Source organism: Trachypithecus francoisi, unplaced genomic scaffold, assembly GCF_009764315.1.
Source record: "Trachypithecus francoisi isolate TF-2019V2 unplaced genomic scaffold, Tfra_2.0 Lachesis_group10, whole genome shotgun sequence".
Classification (NCBI taxonomy): domain Eukaryota; kingdom Metazoa; phylum Chordata; class Mammalia; order Primates; family Cercopithecidae; genus Trachypithecus; species Trachypithecus francoisi.
Window position 1 is genome coordinate 100,412,656 of NW_022681455.1, and position 25,806 is coordinate 100,438,461.

Genomic DNA, 25,806 nt, shown 5'->3' on the forward strand with positions numbered 1-25,806 from the left:
TATTGACCTTAAAATATAACCATGATATAGTGTGAGCTGGAAATATAAAAACAGAATAAGTTACAGAGTTGTGTGTATTGAATGATCCTAATTTTGTAAACCAAAATGATGCATATGCATGTACATGTGTACGTATAATTATGTTTATGAACGTCTGGGAAAAACAAAGAAGGCTGCGCATCCAATTCTTAGAGCTGGGATTTTTGAAGTGAAAGGATGGAATTTCCTTTTTATTGAAATATATGTAAGACTGTGAGTGACTTTTACTTTAGTTTTGTTCAGTAATTTTTGAGTGAATTTTGAAGTACATTGTGTTCTTACAACTATGCTGATTGTCTATTTTGCATAATTCTCCAGTAAAAAGAAACTTAGCAGATGCTCTCACTGAAGGCAGCAGTCATAGAGGAAGATCTGAAGAAATAATTCCTTGAGTGCAGTATTATCAAAATGCCCAGAACTCTGATGAGTGTTTCCTCTCTCAATTTCCCATGCCAAGCATATTCTAGTCTCTAAAGCTGGTTAACCTGGATGAGTGGATTTCTCACCATATAGATATTGGCTAAGCAAGTTTGACTTATGGAGTCTGTTCTCAAAATATAGATATTCCCTGTTAACTTATTCCACCATGAAGAGCTCAGCTAGATTCACAGAAGTTACAGATTCTAGGCTGGTAGCCGTGACTCAACGCCTGTAATCCAACTCTTTGGGAGGCCAAGGCAGGCAGATCACGATGTCGAGAGATCGAGACCATCCTGGCCTACATGGTGAAACCCTGTCTCTCCTAAAAATGCAAAAATTAGCTGGGCATGGTGGCACATACCTGTAGTCCCAGCTACTTGGGAGGCTGAGGCAGGAGAATTGCTTGAACCTGGGAGGCAGAGGTTATAGTGAGCCGAAATTGTACCACTGCACTCCAGCCTGGAGACAGAGTGAGACTTCATCTGAAAAGGAAAGGAGAGGAGAGGAGAGGGGAGGGGAGGGGAGGGGAGGGGAGGGGAGGGGACGGAAAAGAAGGGAAAGGAAAGGAAAGGACTTATAGATTCTGAACATGAAGAGTGAAAAGAATGGCATGGTGTTTTAATCACCTTCCAACTACTCCATTGTTGAGGGGAGGATTCCCTCCCTAGGGTTATAGAGATGATTAAACATAAGATACCCCATACTGGACAGATGAAATTATTAGTGTATTGGTTACATGTACTCACAGTCTGCAAGAGAAGGAGACTGCATGCCCTGTGGGGCTACATGGATTGCACAGGAGAACAGAGTGCACAACCAGAGGATATGGGAGGCAGGCTTTGTAATACCAAAAGGACGAGGTGCCCTCTAGTTCCTGTAGGAAAGATGTGATTGACTTATTTCAATAGCTCCATAAGCCAACAAAAAAACTTAAAACTTACTACTCCAAGACTGCACTTGATCTTTGACAATAGGATTGTTTGGCTAAGGGACCTTATTCCCAGGAGCAAAGTGGAGAAGTGAACCTGTGGTTAGGCCATTTGAGGCCCTTTTGAGTTCACCAGCTGTCAAAGCAGTACATAATATTGGACCTTAACGTCACATGTGGACAATGGTTAAACTACAGTTTAACTCTAAAGGAGCTGGATTCAAACAGGTCATACTTAGAATGTGTTAATGAACTAAAATTCCAGTGCAATATCACCGTTTTATCCATGGTTTCTCTTTTTGTGATTTCAGTTACCAATGATCAACCCAAGGTCCAAATATATTAAATGAAAATTCTGGAAATAAATAATTCATTCATAAGTTTTAAATTGTGGGCCAGGCATGGTGGCTCACACCTGTAATCCCAGCACTTTGGGAGGCTGAGGTGGGTGGATCACCTGAGGCAGGAGTTTGAGACCAGCCTGTTCAACATGGAGAAACCCTGTCTCTACTAACAATACAAAATTAGCCAGGCATGGTGGCCCATGCCTGTAATCCCAGCTACTTGGGAGGCTGAGGCAGGAGAATCACTTGGACCTCAGAGGTGGAGGTTGTGTTGAACTGAGATCATGCCATTGCACTCCAGCCTGGGCAACAAGAGCAAAACTCTGTCTCAAAAAAAAAAAAGATTGTACACCACTCTGAGTAAGATGATGAAATCTTGCATAGTACTGTCCAATCCTGCCCAAGACTTAAGTCATTTCCTTGTCCAGTGTATCTACATTGTACATGCTACCAACCTGTTAGTCACTTAGGAACTATCTCCATACTGCAGTACTTATGCTGAAGTAACCCTTATTTTTACCTAACAATGACTGCAAGGTGCAAGAGTAGTAACACGGCATATTGTTATAGTTTTTCTATTTTACAATATTAGTTATTGTGGTTATGTCTTACTGTACCTAATTTATAAATTAAACTTTATCATAGGTGTCTATATGGAAAAAATCATATATATAGGGTTCAGTATTCTCTATAGTTTCAGTGATCCACGGGGGTTTGGAACTTATCTCCCGAGCATAAAGAGACTATTGTACTTGTCTAAATCCAGCAGGTTATTTATTCTAGGAGTTGTGTGACAGTGTTTGCTTTTTGTCTTAAAATGTATTTGTTGACTTTGTAGAATAATGTTACATGTATTATAGAAGAAAAGCACTTTATTTATTTCCATCAGCTTCTATAAATTGCTGTCAACTTCACACCAAAAAATTAATTTCTGTCCTTGGATTAGGACAGAACTTAGGCAGTTTAAACTAGGAGATCTTTTATAAGAATAAAAACAACAACAGCTTTTACATCATCTAGCATTTTTAATAACGAACTTAAAAATTATTTTATTACAGCACCCATAAAAACATGAGCATGGGCATTATAATTAATCTACAGCTGGGCCAAGAAACAAACATCTGCACAGGGAACGGATTGTGCAAACAAGTACATTCTGTTAAAAAGCCAGACAGATAGTAACATGTGGATTTAACTACCAAGTCACTGTAGGAAAAGCATATTGTCAGTAATAACCAGAAATACAAGCCATAAAAGTTTGTAAATAATGAAACCAACTCAGTTTGATACACGTGAATTAGATAAATAACCCAGGAAGTACTTTTTTTTTTTTTGAGATGGAGTTTCACTCTGGTTATCCAGACTGGAGTTCAATGGCGTGATCTTGGCTCACTGCAACCTCCGCCTCCTGGGTTCAAGCCATTCTCCTGCCCCAGCCTCCCGAGTAGCTGGGATTACAGGCACCCGCCACCATGCCTGGCTATTTTTTTTTTTTTTCATTTTTAGTAGAGATGGGGTTTCACCACGTTGGTCAGGCTGGTCTCAGACTCCTGACCTCAGATGATCCACCTGCTTTGGCCTCCCAGAAAGTACTTTTAAAGGACACTATGTAAGAATTTGTTAAGAAAAATGAGATGTTAGTCATTCAGGGGCCATAGGATAGGATTTCAGGTGGACAGGTTGCTTTCTACCATCTGCCAGCTATGTGACTGTCCTCTTACAGGCTTAATCTGTCTGAGCCTCTATTGACTCATCAGGAAAATGGGAATAATCAAACTTTTTCATAGCTTTGCTGGAAACAGTAAATGAGATTCTGCCTAGCAAGGGCCTGGCGGAACCCTGGGTATACAATGAATTCTCAGTGAACATCAGCATCATTGTTCATGTGCACTAGCAATGGTTTGACCCTTAGGTCAGATCACACAGGCAAATTATGTGTGATCCAGATGGTTCCTGAGTTATTCAGAATGATTACCTACAAGTTGAACGCTTCCTAAACCCTACATAGGAATCACCTGGAAAGTCTATTAAAATGCAATGCTCTTGATCCACAATTCTTGGATTCTGAATCAGCATGTGAGTAATGGAGCCCGTGAATCTACCTTTTAAAAAACAACTACTTTAAGTAATTCCTAGGTACACCTTCGGACACATTTGTGTTTTCATCCCAAATAAGCAAATGTTTCCCAGTTGCTTCCTTCACATTACTGGGATACTTAAACATAAGCACTAGTTACACTAGCTATGTTTTAGTGAGCAAGAAGCAGAAAAGAAAAAGGCACAGAAATAGTATTTGTATTACAGATAAATTCAGTAAAATATGCTGTCTGGAAGGAAAAGTTGCTGAAAGGTTTCTGTAGGGACACAACAGGACTCGTATAAAATGTGTCCATAGTCCTTTTGGGGGATGTCACAATATTATTTTCTAGTTGTTGCCAGGATCCTGCTTCAGAGCAATCATCCCTCCCTAATAGCCTCCAGAAGTGGACTGGCCTGATTCATTAAGGAATGGACGTCTGTTCAGATTTCAATACCCCTGGGGAATATAAGAAAAAAAGTTACTGAGTTTATTTTGATTGTGTAACTCCAGTGGATATAGAAACCCTACTAAATTCAGAGATCGGTGCCTTGTAAACATTGAGTCACAACTGAAATTCTGAACAATGAATAGGGGAAAAAAAAAGCTTGAGAGCAATGCACCCCATAAACTACTTGTGAGTGATGCAGGAGGCTTGGAGCATCTGAGGAAGAAACAAGAAGCTGTTCAAAGGTAATCCCAGTAGAATGTATGTGTGTGCACGTATGTGTGTGCACGTGTGTGTGCGTGCACGTATGCTAGAGAACTGCTCCATATCACCTTGTGTCTGCCTCCTTTAAGGATGCAGCTATTACTACTACCCTAGGTGCTCATCTAATTCCCATGATGATTCTAAGGTGCAGGCATTACTGTCCCAACTCTAGAAAAGGAAACGGAGATTCAGAAAGTAACCTGCCTAAAGTCACCTAACTAGAAAGTGTCAGAAATGGAACTGGGACTCTTGTCTGTGTTAGGACACGGTTGTATTATTTCAAACATGCCATGTTATCTTAGAAGCAAAACAAGCAAGGAAATTAAAAAAAAAACCCAAGCCCTTCCTTTCCTCATGCCCACTGAAATAAAAGCATGGACAGTGGATAAAACAAAATGGCGCATGCCAGGGAAGTAAGATTTGCCAGCTACATGATTTAAAACTATGGCAATAATAATCTTCCTCCCTCAGTTTTTCTTTCATTCCTTCCACAAGGTATTCAACCAGTAATCACCATACATCAGTCACTCTGCTACAAACTGTGTGGAGAATGGTGTTTCTCTGAATTCTTGTTTCATGCTCTCCTGGACTCACCGTACTCCAGATATATTACTTTATTTACTTTCCCTCAAATACATCATCAGCTTTTGACCACTTTCCCATGTGCTAAGGCCCTTTTGTTTTACAATTTTGTTTTTTTAGAGATGGGGTCTCAGTCTGTTGTCCAGGCTGGAGTGCAGTGGAGCAATCACAGCTCATTGCAGGCATGAACTCCTGGGCTCCAGTGATCCTCCTTCCTCGACCTCCCAAAAGATGGGATTATAGGTATGAACCATTGTGCTTGGCCAAGACCCTTTTATATTTAGTCTTATTTTATTCTCAGACTTTTCCTATGATCCTCTAATGTCTCTTAATATCACAGGGAAAGTATTTGGTACATCGAAGATCCCTGACTTTTCTGGGAACAATCCAAGCAAATAAGGTGGAGGCAAAGGAGGGAAGCTATGCTTTCAGACTTTGTAAAACAAAATTGGGGGTAGCAATGATTATTTGAAATCCTGCAACTCTTAAGCAATGATGCCTAAGGCCCCTTTAGCCTTCAGCACAAATAAGCTTTGACTCCTCCAGCACGTGTTAAATTTATAATCATGGTTTATAAATATCTTCAGCGTGTAGCAAATTGCTGCCACTATTTTCTGTTTCTATCCCAAGGCATTATGTGATGAGTACTTAAACACATACACAGACATACCTATATGTTATTTGTAAAATAATGTATATCCCCTTTATCCCCAAAGCAATCTGCAGTTAGTAGTGGCATGTCGTGCTTTACTCTAGAGGACTAAAATTATACCATGCTAAACCCTCCAAATGATTTGATAAATCTGGCAGAGGCAGCCCAAACGAATGGGTATTATTATGTCATAAATGGTCCATTAGATTGATTCCGGTAAGCAGAGAGCTTTAAAAGGCATAAATTAGGGGAATGAATTGGACTTCCCTTATGGAGTAACTCAGTGGCATTGCCAATTCAGCAAGAAACAGCCCAAACACTGCTATTCTTAGGGATGACGGCCCCAATGACAAATTAAGTGCACATCAGGGAAGAGATGTGGCACTCCCCACTTAATGGTTTCATTTCTCTGAAGTTGCTGGAGGTGGCCGGTAAAGGACAGGCAGGGCAACCTCCCAAATATCAAGTCTCACATTGCTTTGTTGTTTAATTACGTATGCTTAAATGCCAAGTGGTCTATAGAACACGAGCCTCTGACTTTTAATTCGGTGTTTTCCTGTTTCACTATCCCCTGCTGTTCCCTCTCATGTCTCTAAGCTGCTCTTTTACTCCTCTATTTATAGGAGAGACATTCCCAGGCCTCACTGGTCTCTGCTCCCCTTTCCTGCAGCTAGTTGCAATTATGTGAACACACAGGTCATCTTGTTGCCATGCACTTATTTTCAAAGGAAACTCTGAAGTGACTCCTTGATGGAACTTATTGGAATCCAAAATAAATCCCCTTTTACTTGGGCATGGTAAACATAAAACTTCAAGGAAAACAACAAAAAAAACTAACTCCAAAAAAATCAATAGATCCTTATATATTAGTTTTATTAGTGACCTTGTCAGGGTAAAATAACAACTTTCGTTTTCTCTGGCACTGAACACGCTATTTTATGGGCAGAACAAAACAGCCTTTATTTTCACCTTTCAGGGGCCAGACGGCACATGGCTGCATAGAGGACAGAAGAAATGCACTATATACCCCTCTATCCAGGGAGCTGGCAGATCCTCCCTTGCTTCAAGGCAGTCATTGCCTCTGTGGTGTTTTCAGCCCAGGGCTAAGATTAATGACTATGTTCATTTCATGATGGATATTGCCTTCCTACCAGGTAACCTTATCTGAAACTTTCCTGAATTAGTAAATACTTACTGAGCATTTACTACATTCTAACCATGCTACTAAGCACTTCATATGCATTATCTTTATTGCAGTTATCATTTCTTCTCATTTTTCTATATGTGTTTAGAATCTGCCTCCTCTAACCAGACTATAGGCTCCAATGGGTCAAGGGCTTTGTCTGTTTTGTTTATTGCTATATTACCAGGTCATTGAGCAGTTTCTAGCCAGAGTAAATAAACAATAAACATTTATTAAATAAATGCATTATTTAATCAGTATGAAAAGCAAAAGCTCTATGCTATGCTCTGGATGTTTGTGTCCTGGTTAAAACTCAGATGTTAAAATCCTAACCTTCAAGGTAATGGTATTAGGAGTTGGAGTTCTTGAGAGGTAATTAGATCATGAGGGCTCCCTCATGACTGAGATTAGTGCCCTAACAAAAGAGAACCTAAACAGCATTGTGTGAGGTCTTAGAGAGAAGGTGCTATCTTATTGTGTCCCCTTATTGAAGTTAGGAAACTCTCAAAAGTTACAATATTGCTAGAATCATATGTTTCTTACAGTAACATTGTATTTGGGCACCTCTTCATTTCTACTTACACTCACTACAAAAGAAAGTGCATAAACATACGCAATAAAATGTTAGGCATTTACATAGTTAAGGGAGCATGTCTTTACCGGACACTGAATCTGCTGGTGCCTTGATTTTGGACTTCCCAGATTCCAGAACTGTAAGAAATACATGTTTGCTGTTTATAAATCACCCAGTTTATGATATTGTTATAGCAGCCTGAACAGACAAAGACACACTGCAAAGATACATAACTTCCTCCAAGCTAAATAGGTAGTGAGATTCAGGATTTGAACTCATGCTGTCAAACTTCAGAATCCGTGCCCCTTTTACATTCCAATGATAACTAGTGTATCGGCCTGAGGCTCACAGATAAGATTGTCCTACAGAATACAGTAACAGAGAAATTCCACTACTCATATTTCTATGAGTCACAGTTTTGAACAATGTAGTCTATTATTCTAGAGAGCAAAGCATTCCACTCTAAGATTCTTCTCAATTATACTCACAGTTGCTATGTGTATGTGAAAACTGATGGGGGGTGATGGAAGGAAAGAGAAAACAGAGTGTAGGAGAAATAGGAAGATAAAAGGGAAAGGGAAGGGAGAAGCAAAAAGTGAGGGAAAAAGAGAGAAAGAGATAAACCAGAGGGAAAAGAAGCATAGTTTGGTTCTGAAGATTTATTCCTCTCCTGAGAAATTTGAACCTCTCCTCTGTGTCGTTCAGTCTCTGTAAACGGTTGAGTGGTGTAGATGGTTGTGAATCTATTAGTAGTGATTTGCATCAGACCAATTTAGAGGTCACTTAGGCGTGAAAACACTGAGCAAGAAATTGTATACCTAATGAAACAATATCAGTAATAGCATATTTAAATGAACAGTATCAGTAATAGCATATTCTGAATGTTTCATTAAGTCTGAATTGTTAGAATCAGATCGCTGCTGCTTAATAGATTTTACCTTCTTTAACAAGTGTTTCCATATTGGTCATATCGTGTCTCTTTATTGAAATTAGGAAGCTCTCAGAAGTTACAATTTTCTTATAATCATATGGTTTTTATAGTAACATTGTACTGGAGCACCTCTTTTCATTTCTACTTATACTTAATACAAAAACAAGTTTATAAAAAATTCAACATATGTTCCTGTGGCAAGAGTGTGCATAATAAAATTTTAGACATTTACATATTTAAATTAAAGTACGTTTAAAATAAGGTTGCGAGTTCAATCTAGTTTTATATTCCTGAGAACTGATATGGGAAAAGTAATGCTATCAACCCATAATAGGTTCACTTTCATTTCAAGATCATCAAGCAACAATATTAGACCTTCAGAGACCGTAATAAGAATACTTTCATATTCTTGGGAACATGTTTCACATTGTTACTGACTGCATTCAAGCTGTCTTTCTGGATTATTCTTAGGTTTATATGAAAAGAAGGGGAAATATTGAGAACAGTTTTCACAAGAGTCAGTCAGTGGAAAAAATCAATCACCTGGGCTGTCCAGGAAGGGGATTCTATGTACTCTTCAAGATAATTTTATAATGGCTCCATGCCTGTTTACATAGAGCCCAATTATCTATCTTATGCTCTCCAGTACAAATGCTGACAAATGAGGCAAAAAGGTCTTAATACCTGACATTAGTCTGCAACTGTGCTGGTTGCTTTATTTCCATTGCACTTGAACTCATCAAATGCTCACAAAATTACTGCAAGGAAGGTGTATATTTCACAGAAGGACAAATAGCTTATCAAGGCAAAAACTGTAAAAGTGGTAGAATTAAAACCCAGATCTCTGAATTCACAGTTTTGGGGCTCTTTATGATGCCACACTGCAAATGGCCTTCAAGCAGATTCTGTGCAGCATCCTGCTTGTCCTCTGCTTGTTGCAGAGTGGACTTTTAGATAAGCTAGGTCTGTGTTAGAATGTGTCCACATAAGCTAGGCCACTGAATTATTTAAGTGATTTTGTTAAGAAGTGCTTCATAGGCCGGGCGCGGTGGCTCAAGCCTGTAATCCCAGCACCTTGGGAGGCCGAGACGGGCGGATCACGAGGTCAGGAGATTGAGACCACCCTGGCTAACATGGTGAAACCCCGTCTCTACTAAAAAATACAGAAAACTAGCCGGGCGAGGTGGTGGGCGCCTGTAGTCCTAGCTACTCGGGAGGCTGAGGCAGGAGAATGGCGTAAACCCAGGAGGCGGAGCTTGCAGTGAGCTGAGATCCGGCCACTGCACTCCAGCCTGGGCGACAGAGCGAAACTCCGTCTCAACAAAAAAAAAAAAAAAAAAAAAAAAAAAAAAGAAGTGCTTCATATAGAAGGCAGTTTGATGTCCTGAATGTCATGAACAACTTTTTAGTGAATCACAGGTTGATTTTGTAAGGTCCATTAATCAATACAAGACCTTTTAGTTGCCAGAGAAAGTTTTTAAAACATAGCATGTTTTCTTGGACAAGAGATAAAATATGCAAGAGTAATATTCCTATACTGATTGCAACTAAAGCTACAAAAGCTCAAAAGCTGAGGTTAGGAAAAGACTTTTGGCTCCACTGCCTTGTCTTCTCAGGCCTTTTTATTTCTGTTCTTTCTCCTAAAGATGTCATCATCCTCCAAAAGTTCAACTATGTATTACAGTACCCTGCCTCCTGCTGAGCTCCTGGCAATATTTCTAACATTTGAGGGGGCTCTCTTTGCTTCTTCTATGGGTCTCTCATATATGATACTCTACATTCAAGTTCTTCTTCCCTCCAAACCATCACTTTCCCTACAAACCAGCTTGTTATCTGTTTTCCTACTTTATAATAAAATCCAGGCTTGAAATATTGAATCCAACTTTCATTTTATAGTGGGAATTGGTAGAAGTACTGAATTCACAGTGTAGCACAGCTGACCACATGGAAGAGATTCTGCACACAACACGAAAGTTAGCCTTGAGTAAGTTGTACTAAAAAAGATTTATATTGGACATTTTAGTTTTCTCTTCTCTCTCCATCCCCTGTTATTTTAGAGCTGTGATTCTTAGAGGTGAAACCTTAGAGATCAGAATTCTTTCTTACAGAAATTCTTTTAGGTTGATGATCTTAATTCCATTTTTTAATGTAAGCAAACTAAGGTTTAGTGCTATTAACTGTAAAAATGGCATGGCTAACTAGTCGTAGGATTCAAACATCTTATAATTTTTATTAATAACTTAATATGACCAATCTGAGCTTTCTAAAAATATGCATAACTACTGCATATCTCTATTCAATGAAAACAATGTACTTTATAATTTGTATTTGAATGCAAATGTGCCTAGGAGTGGTAAATTTCAGCAGTATTTTGAAGATAGAGTTAGCATGACTTGCTGATATATTGAATGTAGGGCATGAGAAAAAATGATGAGTCAAAAATAATTTCAATATTTTGACCTTGTCAACCTAGACACCAAACAGAAAGAGGCTCTATAAAAGAAAAGATGTTTATCTGGGAATAATGCATCGCAATGGCAATATGCATGCGATAGTAAACTATGTGCATATTTAAGGGGGTAAAAGAAGGCAAAAATTTTTAAAGGACAAAATGAGGAGGATTACATAATTGTTCTGGAATAATTATCCTTCAATAACAAGGGTGACACGAGTCTGAGGTTGAACAGGCAGCTGCTGGGAGGATACCCTTGCGGAAGTATTTTTGGTGAAAGATTGCAATGATCTTTTTGCCAGGTTGTGTTTTTTGCAGTCTTTTGTGACAGTTTTTGTTCTCAGGCATACAAGCATGAGAACACTCACTTCATGGCCTTTCCTGGCTCTATTTGTCAGGGTTTTCTTAACATTGGTGACTACATTTTGATTCTGACAACTTTCACAACCTTGACAACTAAGAAGGACGATTGCCATTACTGTGATTAGGAAGGCTATAGGTGGGGCAGGTTTGGGGGAAATTTCAGGAGTTCATTATACAATATGTTGAATCTTCAATGTCTCTTAGACATTCAAATGGTGATTTTGAGTAGAGAGTTGAATACATGAATCTGGAGTTTAGGAGAGAGGCCTTTGCTGGAGAAAAATGAGAGTTTTTAGATATGGAATTTTAAATCAATAGACTAGATGAGCTCATCCAGGGAGTAAGTACAGATAAAAAAGAGAAGCTAACCAAGGATTGAGCCTTGAACATTTCAACATGGAGCTGAGAACAGAAATAGGAACCATCAAAGAAGTCAGAGAAAGAGAGGCAGTGAGGGGAGAGGAATACCCCCAAGGATATTTGGGGTTCTGTGAGGCAAGGGATAAGATTTCATCAAGGAGGAAGGAGCATCTGCATAAAATGTCAGTGATGAGTCAGGAGGAAACTTGGATTTCCATTGGATTTAGTAATATGACAGTCGTGCATATGCGTTGGAGGGTAAAGGGAGAATTACAGGGATAGAATGGATAGAAAACCTGTAGATAAATCTATAGTCAAACATATATAAAGTATCTATTGTTTCTTAAATAAGACTTCAAATATTTTATTTTGCTTCACTCAAGCTACATAATTAGTTCAAACTTGAGTGAATTACAATGGACCTTGAGCAAGAACAAAAATAAAAGAGAAAGAAACAAACAAATATAATATTTCTAAATAGCATAATCTGGCTTCGTTTAGTTTTGCTCTGGAAAAGTATTTTAACGTAAGAATATCACGTTTAAGCGTAAATTTTATAAAAAGTGGAGTATCAACCTAATATGCCATTTTCTCTACAGTGTATAAAATAAAATTCTATCTGAGATTTAGGATATTTTGATTCGATTTTTCAAGTTGCATTCAGGTCCTTTTTCAGAGGGCAAATAATTTTCATTCTTTATGTTGGTTTAGGGAATAAATCAGCTTTAAGTGTTCTGAGAAGTTTCAAGCAGGATCAAAGCAAAAGTTGATTATACTTTTAGCTAAAGAACTTGCTAAACCTTGAGGGTTCAGTGACGTTATTTACATGGAAGTGAGCATGGATTGTAAAGTGCTAATTCTAAAACAAAGACACAGCTTACCATGTTTCATAACCTTTAGGATTATTTCACAACCACAATGTAGAATATATTTTCTTCAGTGGGGTGGGGGATACTATCTCTGGTGGACCAAGAATTCTATTGAAAATCTAGCCTCATAAGGTAGCCCTTCTTTGGAAATGACCTGGAATTCACTTTTTACTAAGCAATGACAATAAGAGTTACTGCTGCCTAAGTGTACTTGCTTGTCATTATTTAGTATATAAGATTGAAATGCACAATGTGTGAGTCATAGGGTGAATATGTGCTCAAGAGGTATCCAAACAGGTCAAATACTCAACTAAAATAATTCCATTCCTATAATTACTGTTGAGTCTCATTCACTAAATACTATTTATTTTCATTATAATTTAAATTAAGATAATTTAAATATAATACAAATATTTAGTGAGAACATAAAGTTGAAAACACAATAGAGTTTTATTTTAGACTCTTGAGGGCAAGCAAAATATACCTATTTGTCCTTATATAAGTAAAAGGTATTTTATTACAAGAGTTTGATTGGTTAAGATCTTAAGACAGGTCTAAAAGTAGGTCTCAGGAATGCATTGAAATCAGATACTTGCACACCAGCAGAAAAGTTTTTCTCATCTTTTTGCATATTGGTTTTATTTTTGTTTCCTGTTGGAAACTGACATTTGCTGTGTTTCAGATTTCATGGTAGAACACGCATTACATTATATTTGCAGTTTTATATCTCCTCTCCCTAAGATAACAGAGAGATGAGGCTGGAATATCTTAATCCCATTGCCAAGCTTCCCAAGAAGAGATTCTGTCTCAGTATGGTACAGGTACTCATCCCTCTTGAAATCTGAGTCAGACTGTACAATATTCTTGTTTTCCTGTGTTCATTTGAATGGAACCATGAAAAAACACTTAGCATCCAGAAAACTGGGACATGCTGGATTGACAATAAAAATAATCTTCTAATAGTATATTTTAAATTAGCTTTTGATGTATGTCCACTGGGCATTGAAGTCTTTAGCACAGTTTACAAAGATGGTTCTGTCTCTTTCAAGGATTTTATCATGACCCCTGATTATGCAGTTCAATCAATGAAAGTAGCTGCTTGGGTATTGATGCAAGCAGAAGTATATTAAACAAAGCTAAGTATTGACTATCACCAAAAATGGATCTTACGTATTTCACCATGTGATTCATCCAATGTTCTCCACCTATTCTCAGATTACACACTTGCTTTTAAAGACATAATAATAAAACACGTAAAAATAATGTGATATAAAATATAATACATTCAATTTACAATGATCACAAGTAACTTGGACCATTTTTGTAGAAATCTAGTTATCCTATAATTTTGTCTTTTTAAGGTAAGTTTCTCTATAATGAAAGAGATTTTTGTCAGAGCAAATATGGTAACTTAGTTGCATTAAATTGTAGTCAGGAAATAAAAATATGGACCTACTTACCATAGTGAAGGCCTCAGACCCATAGTTTGAATAAATTTAACAATAGAAAAAATATTTATAGAATACTCTATATAGATGACAAGTAGTTATAATAATTAAAATTATTTACTTCATTATTGTTTAAGGTAATGTAATGAGCTACTTAGTTTTCATTTTTGAGTTAAATTCAAAGTATAAGCTCTCAGTGTATAATTATACAGTCAACAGAAATGTGCACTACAAACAATGTTAATTGGTTATGTAGCATGTTAACTCTAGGAGAAGTTGAGTGTATAAGAACTCTTTGTAAAATATTTTTAACTTCCTATGTATGCACAGTTATCTCAAACTAAAATATTTTTAAAAAGTAAAGAAAAATACTTGTAATAGATATGTCAAGATTGCATTTATATAAATTTCAAGATAGGAAAATCAAATCTATCACAATAGAATTCAAAGCAGCAATTGCCTTGGGAAAAGAGCAATAGCAGGAAAGAAGCACAGAGAATTTTCCAGGGTAATGCATGGGTACACGGGTTAGATGAGTGTATACATTTTTCAAAACCCATAAGACTATGCACTTGTGATTGCCTGTGTGTATGCACGCATGTACATATCATCATATTTAAATTATAAGGCCAGCCGTGGTAGCTCATGCCTGCAATCCCAGCACTTTGGGAACCAAGACAGATGAATTGCTTGAGCCCAGGAGTTTGAGACCAGATTGGGAAACATGACTAAACTTCATCTCTGCAAAAAAATACAAAAATTAGCCCTGTGTGGTGGTGCACACCTGTAGTGCCAGCTACGCAGGAGGCTGAGGCAGGAGGATCGCTTGAGCACAGGAGGCAGAGGTTGCAGTGAGCTGAGATAGTGTCACTGCACTCCAGCCTGGGCGAGAGAGCGATTGTCATTAAATAAATACATACATACATTCATGCATACATAAAGTTATGTTTATACTTAAGGAATAACAAAAATATTTTGGAGTAGAAATCATAAAATGCATGAACTTATACAAATCTTGTAATTTTATTAGAAATTGCAATTTTGCCACCTAGCAAGATGTAGTTTAGCTTCTCGGTGCTTTTCTTTCACTATGCCAAGTAGATTTCTGAACTAGTTAGGGTAACAAAAGCTGCTAAAAATAGCCTCAAAACACATAAAGATTCAAACTTAATAGGGGCTTATTTTGGCTTTGCATACAAGTGGCACTCTTCTGTGTCTCTGGGAGACCTGTACTGTGAAGTGCTGTCTGGACCTGGCTCCTTTCATCTTATGTGTCTGCTATTCTCTAGGGCATTGTAGTTATTTAATGCTTCTGTACAAGATATGGGTAAAAATGAAACCAAACAAACAAAGAAAAATGTGGAGGAGACACATTCTCTTCTTTAAAAAAGCCTTGACTGAGAATGGCACACATCAATTCTCCTCATCTTCTCTTCACAATCAAAAGTCTCATTGACACATATAGAGGTAAGAGAAGCTAGGAAATGTAATAACTGGTTCAACAATTATTTACCAATGACAGCTCCACTCTGCAGAAGAAAGAGCATGAAATTTGGTGAACATGTAAAACGCTGTAATACAATAGCTATTGCATCTGATTTTCCTCCTTAATATTGAAATTGTGTTTTCTCATGTCAATAACAATTTTGTTTTTGACAGATAATCTAATTTTCCACCTTTGCCTTTATCATAATTTATTTAAAGATCCTGCTTTTTTTACATTTCTGGTATTTCCTTTCTGTTTTAAATTTTTTAAACTTTGCTATACTTTGTTATCATTAACATATTGAGAAAAATATTCTTATAAATCTATTTTTTTTAAAGTTAAAGCTAGTCAATGTAGTATTACTAGATTAAATACTGGTTTCAAAAGCTCTTGATAGATGCTGATTTTAAGAATGAATATACTTATTTTATCAGTGAATGATAGAACAAATGTACCTCACCTTCACCAGAACTTGGTAGTACCACTGTACAAAAGTCAGTGTGATATATAGAACATAATTATCTGTCATGAATTCATGCAAGCATCTGTAATCTTACGGAGAGGCAAGCCAATGCAGCTGTATTTCTCTTCCTTCTATTCATTCATTTCCGTCTTTCCTTCTAGGTGTTGCTTTAGAGTCAATGAACAAAACAAAACACAACATTCTCAAAGTGAAATAAAGTAACTGGAATGCATTCCTCTGTGGATATATTTAATTTGCATTTATCTTTTGAATTAAAAATGTATGTTTAAAGAAATGCATTCAGATTGGCTTTTGGTTTAAATATTGAACAAGACTTATGCTTCAAAGTTTTACCCTCTAGGTACAAGGACAATTTTGTGTCAGAAATCTGTTCATATGACCAAGGCCAAAGTTTTCTTCTTTTTTCATGAACATGTAACTTTTTATTCACTAAAACCCCTGAGGTAGAAATTAGCTACTCTTCATGGCTGATTAAGGTTTACCCAAGTATAACTTTTCTTCTAGGAGCCATGGATGTATTTTTGAGAGTTCTCTTGCATTTATATCACAGCTATCCTTTTAGAGGTAATAAAGGAATACTCTGCACTCCACCATCTGGTCCCTTCATCCCCCAATAATGTTCTTAGAAATGTATCTGCAGATATCATTTTCCATATAAACTTTACACATCTCAGCTAGCAAAAAGAATGAGAAATGGAAAATCTTAAAACGGGCATTCTATTATTTTTTTCTTCAAACACACCAGGTTCATGGCACCATAGAATTTCTGCACCTGTGGTTTGATCCCCCTCAAAAACTATTCATCTCTGCCCATGCCCCCAATTTAGCTTGGCTCTCTCCTTATCATTAAGGACTCAAAACCCATCTAAATTAACTGTTTCTCCCCTTCTGTGCATTGCACTCTCTTATTCTCTTCATAAGATTTATCACTGGATGACAGTATCTAATAGCTATCTTAATAGCTTGAGCTCTAAATAACAGGAATTTGGCCAGGTGTGGTAGCTCATGCCTGTAATTCCAGCACTTTGGGAGGCCGAGGCATGCAGATCATTTGAGATCAGGAGTTTGAGACCACCCTGGCCAACATGGTGAAACCTGTCTCTACTAAAAATACAAAAAATTAGCCAGGTGTGGTGGTGTGTGCCTATAATCCCAGCTGCTCAGGAGGCTGAGGCACCAGAATCACTTGAAGCCGGGAGATGGAGGTCACAGTGAGCTGGGAGTGCACTGCTGCACTGCAGCCTAGGTGACAAAGTGAGACCCTGTCTCAAAAACATAAATTAATTAAAACTAAAATTTAAAAAACCAGGAATTTTTTTTTCTATTTTGTCCGCTGCTCTAATTCTAGATCCCACAATAGAGACTAACAATAAGTAGATGCTGAGTGAATGAATGGGATTAATTAAACTAATAGATGACAAACGGATCTAGGATGGATAACTTTTGGATATAGTTTGTTAAATATATCCTACCACTTGTGTTTTGTTTTTCAAATGACACGTCTCATTTACATATACTGTTCATTCATTAGGAAATAATCAGCAGGAATGTTGGCAGAATATTGAATACAGATTTCATGAAATTTCTGCATGGGACTCAGATTTATGTATCTTCTCCTAGTCTCCCAGTGCCGCCTTCCCATCACTGCACATTCTAGAGAGGTCAGTTTGTGGGCGTATGGAAGGTTGGGGCTCTTCTTTCTTAGAGGGGCAAGTTTAGACCAATGAGTCCAGGAGCTGGAAAAGAGCTGGAAGATAAATTCCTCTTTCTTACTTCTTCCCATAGACCTTTCTGAAGCACAGTGATTCCCTACACATCTGAAGTAGTCCTGATCTTGTCAATTCAGGAATGTACCACTTGTATCTGCTTTCAGCCCTTCTCAAACCCAATACATTTTCAACCTTGTTCTTGTTGCCCTGGGGATATAACTCCAGCACTATTATACCTGAAACTTTCCCTCAGGCTTTGTTTTCTAGGAAATCTGGGCTAACTATCTGGTTCTGGACTTTTCACAGCATTTGAAATATCTATTTTCCCAATTGATGTGACAGTATGTTTCAATGAACAGATCAGATTGAGTTCATTTCCCATTGAGTCAGAATAAAACAGAGCATGCTAAGCCAAAATTGCTCAATTATCAGGTTCCTTCCTAGGTCCTCAACAATGCTACCACTACTCAGGAAGAAGGCTTTAAGGAATAATAAGCTGAGATCCAAATTTGAAAAACAAATATGTTACTGTTGCCTACGTCTTTGAAACATGCCCTTTTCCAATAATATTTTTTATGCATTGAGTATTGATTAAGAATACCGTTTTGAGGGGTCAAGGAGATATGTGGTTTCATATATCAGTTCTTCTACTCTCTCATAGTCTTACAGATAAAAAGTCACTAAACCTTCCCCATTCTCACTGTAAAGCACAGTTGCATTAAAAGGGCATTACTCTTTAGTTTGATTATTATGAGGATTAAATTAAATGAGATGAGTAAAGCATTTAGCATAGTTTCTAGCTCTGTGCTAAGAAGAGGCCCATTTTGCCCAAGTAGAAAGTTTGATTATCCTAAAATTGCTTCTCTCACAAGATCTGTGGCTGCACCTCTGTCTCCATATCACTTAGAATGCAACCCAATTGCCTACGAATTCATTCCCAATGTGATAGAAAATAGAAAAGATGGGAATTTGGACGATATTTTACAAAGGGGTTAGAGATCAGGAGCTATTGATGTAGAAGATAAGAGAGGCACCAGGTTTAAAGGAATGAAGATTTTTTTCTCTTCTGAACCTTTTATAGCATCTTGCTCATTGAGAAGCTAGTGGTGCTCAGACTGAATAGTTGTGGGAGAATCTCCTGTATCAGCCTCTATACAATCCCTTCTTGCTTCATCTTGTGATGGTAAAACACTATGAACAAAACAAATCAAAAACAAACAGGAAACCCAACACACAAAGCTGTAGAGTTCTCTATCAGCAATAGCATAAACAGTTGTTTGTATGAATTTCTTTGATTTTAAACTTACCATGATTAAGGGTTAAAGTTAGAGAGTATGCTATAAGATTAATTGGAAATCTAAGGGACTTTCAAGGTACCAATCCTTACCAATCAGGTAAGAAATACCTTATTTTAGAAAATAGAATGCTCTTACAGCAATTTAACACTTTTCATTGTGTATAAGGATAAAGGTCATGTTGTCTTATTTTGATCTCTCTTTTGTAGAAATAAATGATGACCACCCAAATGAAGACAGTCGAAGGCTATTCATTCAGGGCTTGCTATATAGCCAGGGAGTCAGTTGCTATTACTTGAGTTTTGCAAAGACTCAAAGTTGGCAGGGGTTTGGGAGAGCTTCATAGTGAAAGACATGGAAGACTTCAGGTATCCTTTGATTTGAAGTTGTTGGCACAGAAGCTGGAGCTGGACTCACTAGACGTGAAACATCTGATGTGAATAATTTGTTTGAGTATAGTTAGCTTTCTTTTATTGGTTCTGCATTGAAAGCAGAGGCAAAAATAGGAAAGCTGTGATTTAAAACTAAGTTCTAACCGCTCTGGGTTGAATAAAAAAAGCTTATGGTCTGGCTTTCTGGAATGGTGTTGCAGAGATTGTGAGTCAGAGTTTTTCCTCTTGTCATGAGTGGCTTGGCCATTGCCTGTTTTTATCTTCAGTCTCTTGCTTTATTCACATAAACCAGGGAGATGCTCTTCCTGTGAGGGAGGAGCTTGGACCCATATTACTAATCATCTCTTCCTTTCTGTCTTATGTCATTTTGTGATCTCATAATTAAAAGAAATATTGAGTAAAGCTATTGCCTCACCTCTTTGGGAAAAGTTATAGCCATTCTTTTTTTTTATTTTTTTGACCAATTGGCCATTTTTTACCCTCTGTATCACATAAGAAAGAGAGATGCATGTGCTTGTTAACTTTGATCATACCTCACCAAATTATTATCCCTCCACTGTTTAAAGAGTTAAAGTTTGCTTCAATAGAAAGAAAACCTAGACAATCTCTTTTTTAGTTGTTTGTGAAGGTGCAGTTTCCTTCTCTTAAGAAACTGTTTTTCTTTCAAACTAGTAGCTAAGCTAGGAAATAATAACCATGGTCTATGATAATGCTAGGTCATAAAAACATATTTTCTTTTGATGTTTATTTTCCCAACCAGTTGTATTGTTGGCCAGTCTTTTTCTCTGCAACGCCGAGAATTGAGAATTGTGTCTGTTCTTTGGGGTGAAAATTGACAAAAACCAACTGTTAGCCTTTTTTATTATGGCTTACATAGGTCATCAAAGGAGATTAAAAAATGATTTTTCCAACTGTTCCTGCCTACATCACTAGTGTTCTTCATAGGGATTTGGGGACAAATGACAGCCACTAATAAAGTTTTACTCTGCCTTGCTTCATTCTTGTGTATACATCTCCTTAGAAGAACTCGAGAGAGGGCATACTGGCCAAATGTCATCTCAATTTCATCTCACTTTATTATTTCCCAAAGAGCAAACTAGATAACATTTTAACTCCCAATAAGAAAATTAATTTATACAGATTCAAAACAGAATGCAAGTGACCCAAGGCCAAAAACTGAGAAAAAGTTTTTTGGGGCATTTATTGAAATCCAGGTTTTTTTTTTCTGTACCTTTTCCTTTCACATATTTATTTGCTTAGTACCCAGCATATATTTGGCACTTGTCTATGGGAAGTCAGTATAGTAGTGGCCAACATATATTTATTCTATATCATCCTTTGTAGAGAAGGCTGAAAAATAGACAAAATAATAATTTAACATAATGATATGCTCTTAAAAATAAATAAGTCTGCAGTGTGGTTTGGAAGTAAGAAAGATCTCTCAGTTTAACATTACTCTTTCTGCTTCCATCTCCTATTGCTTACATGACAGTTATTCTTATAAAGGAGTGATGTATGAGCAGGAAACTAAATAGTAGAAGTCCATGTCCCTGGAAAAGAACATTACAAGCAAAGGGAACAGCATGAGCAAAAACAGGATAGGGTTAAGTTTGGCATGCTGCTCATAAAACTGGATAAAAAGTCAATGTATTTAGAATACAGTGAGTGAAGCAAAGTACTAGAAAGCCAAAGGTTTAGGGTTATGGATGACTTGGTGATCTTTTCACTTTCATCATCTAAAGAACAAAATGTAATTCAATCATGATGTGACCAACCATCAAATATTGTTTTTCTCAGCATTTCCAGCTGTGAGTTAAATTCCTAAAGATCTTTTGTATTAGAAATTCACAAATCATGAGAAAATGGACTTTGGATGTTCATACTTTAGATATCACTGTATATGTAGTGTCCTACATTTTCTTTCTATAATAAAACTATTTTAGCATTTTCTCTGATGGTTATTTTAGACATCCACATGTTTCTCAAACCTTTGATGTCCCTTTTCTTTCTCACAATTAATCATCTTGCTCTTATCTCATTAAGGAAAGTTAAGCACTGCCTTTTATTTATAACAATAAAGGACTGCCTTTTATCTATACCAATAAATCTATCAACCCATCCTAATCTTAATCCACATGATGTATATTTTTCTCTATGACAATAGATGAACAATTTTTGCATTTATTGTGGTTGTGGTGGTTGGTAGTAATTTTGTTTTCATTGTAAAAACAAGCTTTTCACTTGCTTTTGAGATTCCATCTCTTCATGTAAAGCAAAGTAAAACAAAAACTAGATGAAACGCGAATTTGGCAACTTGAGGAGAGTTAAATGAAGGAACTGTTTCCAGAACTTCATAACTAGTGATAATGCACCATAACCAGCCCTAGAGCTGAGAGAGAAGAGAAGGAAAGCCATTAGAAAAGGAATACTTGAAAGAGCTGTGAAGTTGTCCTAGAGTATCAGGGACTGAATTTACCTTTCCATCTGAAAAAAAGTAGGATAGCATGAGTCAAATGGTTTTTAAAACATTGAACATTAGACAGCAAAGAAGAATCTCTAGTGATGGAAAAGAAATGAGCCAGACAATTGCCCTATCTTATTATATTGAGACAGTTTCCAGTGTTGGCAGGGGCGGAATTCAGGGAGAGTGATCTCAAACTCCTCCCTGTCTCCCAGAATAGTTGAGGAGAGGGAGCTAAGAGTCCATAAAGACCAAGATGGATAGGTGTGGATATGTGCTACGGCTTGAATGGGTCTTCCAGAATTCACGTGTTGAAAACTTGGTCCCCTTGTGTGGCAGTGTTGAGAGATGGGGACTTTGAGAGGTGATTAAGTAATTAAGAAAGATTAATACCACTCTCATTGGACTGGGTTAATTCTTGAGAAAGTGAGCACTTGCTCTCATCACCTGGTTTAATTACCACAAGAGTGAACTATTACAAAAGCAGGTCACCCTTTGTGTTTTGCTCTGTTTTGCACACATTCACCTGCCCTTCAGCTTTCCTACCATGTTTTGTTGCAGTACAAAAGCCCTCATCAGAAACTGCCACCAGGCCCTTGGACTTCCCAGCCTTCAGAACCATGAGCCAAATAAACTTCTTTTCTTTATAAATTACTCAGTCTGTGTCATTCTGTTATAGTAAGAGAAAATAGATTAAGGCAATAGATTTCACAGGACAAGTTACAGAAATAGGAGAACTATGAAATGAGAACTCTGATGTTCTCTTTACAGCAAGAGAGTATCTGTGCGTGTGTGAGGAATCTATATAGGGTGAGGAAGGAATAACCTGAAATGATTAGAGATAATGTTACTCAGGGCTCACACAGGGTCAAGAAGAGTGCTTATTTTCAAATTATCTACAGGTACTTCCCTAATAGTGGGTGAGTAAATAACCCTAGCTTCACCACTGATCTGTTTCCACCTCACAAAACTTCAAAACAAAACTAACAAAAGAAAAATCATGATCTTAAACAAATCAAACTGTTTGCTTGTACTAAAATGCATCCCAGAAAAAAAACTCATGAATATGTATAGGAATGTAAATTATAGGCAATTATAGACAAAAGTTACAATATCTGACATCCCATAAAAAATAAACAGACATGTAAAGATGGAAAAATATGACTCATAGTAATGCAAAAATGTCAATAAAAACCAATCCAGAAATGACGCAGGTATTATAATAAGCATATACGAACAGTGTAATGGTATTATCATTTCAAAACTGTGTATAGAGAATGTATAATATAAAAACAAAATTTCTAAGATTAAAATATTGTACTGGAGTATATTCTAGTAAAGCAAGTTTTGTAATTATTATATTTACACAATTTTAAAAATCTTATGTGATTATCTCAATATAATACCCCAAAATGTTTATCAAAACCCAACACCATTCCTGACAATGACTCTCAGAAAATTAGGAATAGAATGAAACTTCCTTCAAGCTGATAACAGTCATCTAAAAGAAACCTAAAGTTAATCTATTTAGTGGTGAAAAGTTGAACTCAAACAAGACATGATGCCTCTACCTACCACTTATTGTATTCAACATTGTTTTGAATGTTCTCTCCAGTGCAATAAAGCATAAATACATAAAAATCTAAAATTATGTTTTTCTGGTAGATTACATCAGTGTTTATATAGAAAATCTTATCGCATCTACCAAAAAAACTTTGCTACAAATAATAAGGGAATATGTAAATATCACAGGATACAAGATCAATATTAAAAAGTCTATTTTTCTATATACTAGTAAAAACTAGAAAATAAAATTAGGAAACAATGCTGTGTAAAGTAGAATCAAAAATATGAAATATGGATAAATCTAACAAAAATGTATACTAAAAACTAAAACAAAGCACTTTTGAGAAAGAAACTAAAGAATAATTTAAATAAAGGTGGAATATATATATATATATATATATATGTATGTATAATGTTTTTTAGTCTGAAGAGTTGAGGTTGTGATGATAAATTTTTCCAAACTGATTAATAGTTTCAACATAAACTTAAAGTCCTTGCAGGCACTATTGCAGGAGAGATTAAGAAGCTGACTTTAGCATTTATATAGAAGTGCAAATAATTAAAGATGGCAAACAACTTTAAAAAATAAAATAATAAATTTGGAGAAGTAACACCACCAATTTAAATATATATTATAAAGCTAGAGTAATCAGGACAGTATGGTATTGGTATCATGATAGACAAACAGATCCATTAAATGAATTAAATAGTCCAGGAAATGATCCACACATATATGGAAAAATGATTTTGGAAGAGTTGCAAAGACAATAGATAAAAATAGATTAGTATTTAGCAGATAAATATTTAATGTTTAATAGATAAAAAATAATACTTTTCAACAAATAGAGTAATTGGATATCCATATGCCAAAAATTCAACTTTGATCTGTGTCTTAAAAAATTTATTTACTCCTAAAACTATAAAACTTCCAGACAAAAATATAAGAGAAAATATTTTGAAACCTTAGGTTAGTCAAAGATTTCTTGGACACAATATCAAAAACATGCTGCATATAAATAAAAAAGTAAGTTGGACTTAAAATTAAAAGCTTATTTTCAAAAGACACTACCAAGCTCATTAAGATACAAGCCACAGACTAGGGGAAATATTTTTTAGTTATATACTCGATTATTTAAACTTTGTCTGGACCATCTAAAGACATTTCAAAACCAAATAACATAGCAAAACAAGTGACCAAAAAATAAAAAATATAAAACAGATTTGATCCGACATTTCATCATGGAAGACACATGGATGACCCATAAGCACATAAAAAGATGCTCAACATCATTACTCATGAAAGAAATGCAAATAAGAATCACAAAGAGATATTACTATATACCTATTTGAAATATTAAAATTGAAAAGATATTAACCATACTGGGTGTTATATAGTATGTGGAGGGAGTAGAACTCTCATATATTGTAAAGGGAATGAAAAATAATACAAAAATTTGGCAATTTCTTAGAAATTTGAACATGCATCTACCTTATCATATAACCATCCCATTGATTATTATTTATCTAAGGGAAATAAAAGTAATTGTCCTATACAAAAAAATGTACATGAATGTTCATGGCAGCTTTATTTGTAACAGCCCAAAACTAGAAGCAACTCAAATGTCCATTAATAGATGAATGGATTAAAATATTTAAAAACCTGAAATGGAGGCATTACCTTTAAGAACTTACAAAGCTGAAGTAGTATAGTCATTATGCTCTGTATTAGATCCTCAGAATTTCCTCATTTTTTTTTTTTTTAACTTTTGTTTTAAGTTCAGGAATACATGTGCAGGTTTGGTGTACAGGTCAATTTCATGTTGCAGGGGTTTGGTATACAGGTTGTTTATTCAGCCAGGTAATGAGCATAGACTGCAACAGGTAGTTTTTTGATCCTCACCCACCTCCCACACTCCAGCCTCAACTAGGCCCTGGTATTTGTTGTTCTTTTCTTTGTGTGCATATGAATTCAATGTTTATCTCCCACTTATAAGTGATAACATGCAGTATTTGGTTTTCTGCTCCTGCATTAGTTTGCTTAGAATAATGCCCTCCAACTCCATCTATATTGCTGTAAAGTATACGTAGTATTTCATGGTGTATATGTACCATATTTTCTTCCAGTCTACCATTCATGGACACTTAGGTTGATTCCATGTCTTTGCTATTGTAAACAATGATGTGATGAACACACATGTGCATGTGTCTTTATGACAGAATGATTTATATTCCTTTGGGTATATACCCAATAATGGCTAGATCAAATGGTATTTGTGTTTTAAGTTCTTTGAGTAGTGGCCAAATTGCTTTCCACAATGGCTGAACTAATTTATATTCCCACTAACAGTGTATATGCATTCCTTTTTCTTCACAAACTTTAATAATAGCCATTGTGACTGATGTGAGATGGTATCTCATTGTGGTCTGGATTTGCATTTCTCTAATTAGTAGTGATGTTGGGCATTTTTTCATATGCTTG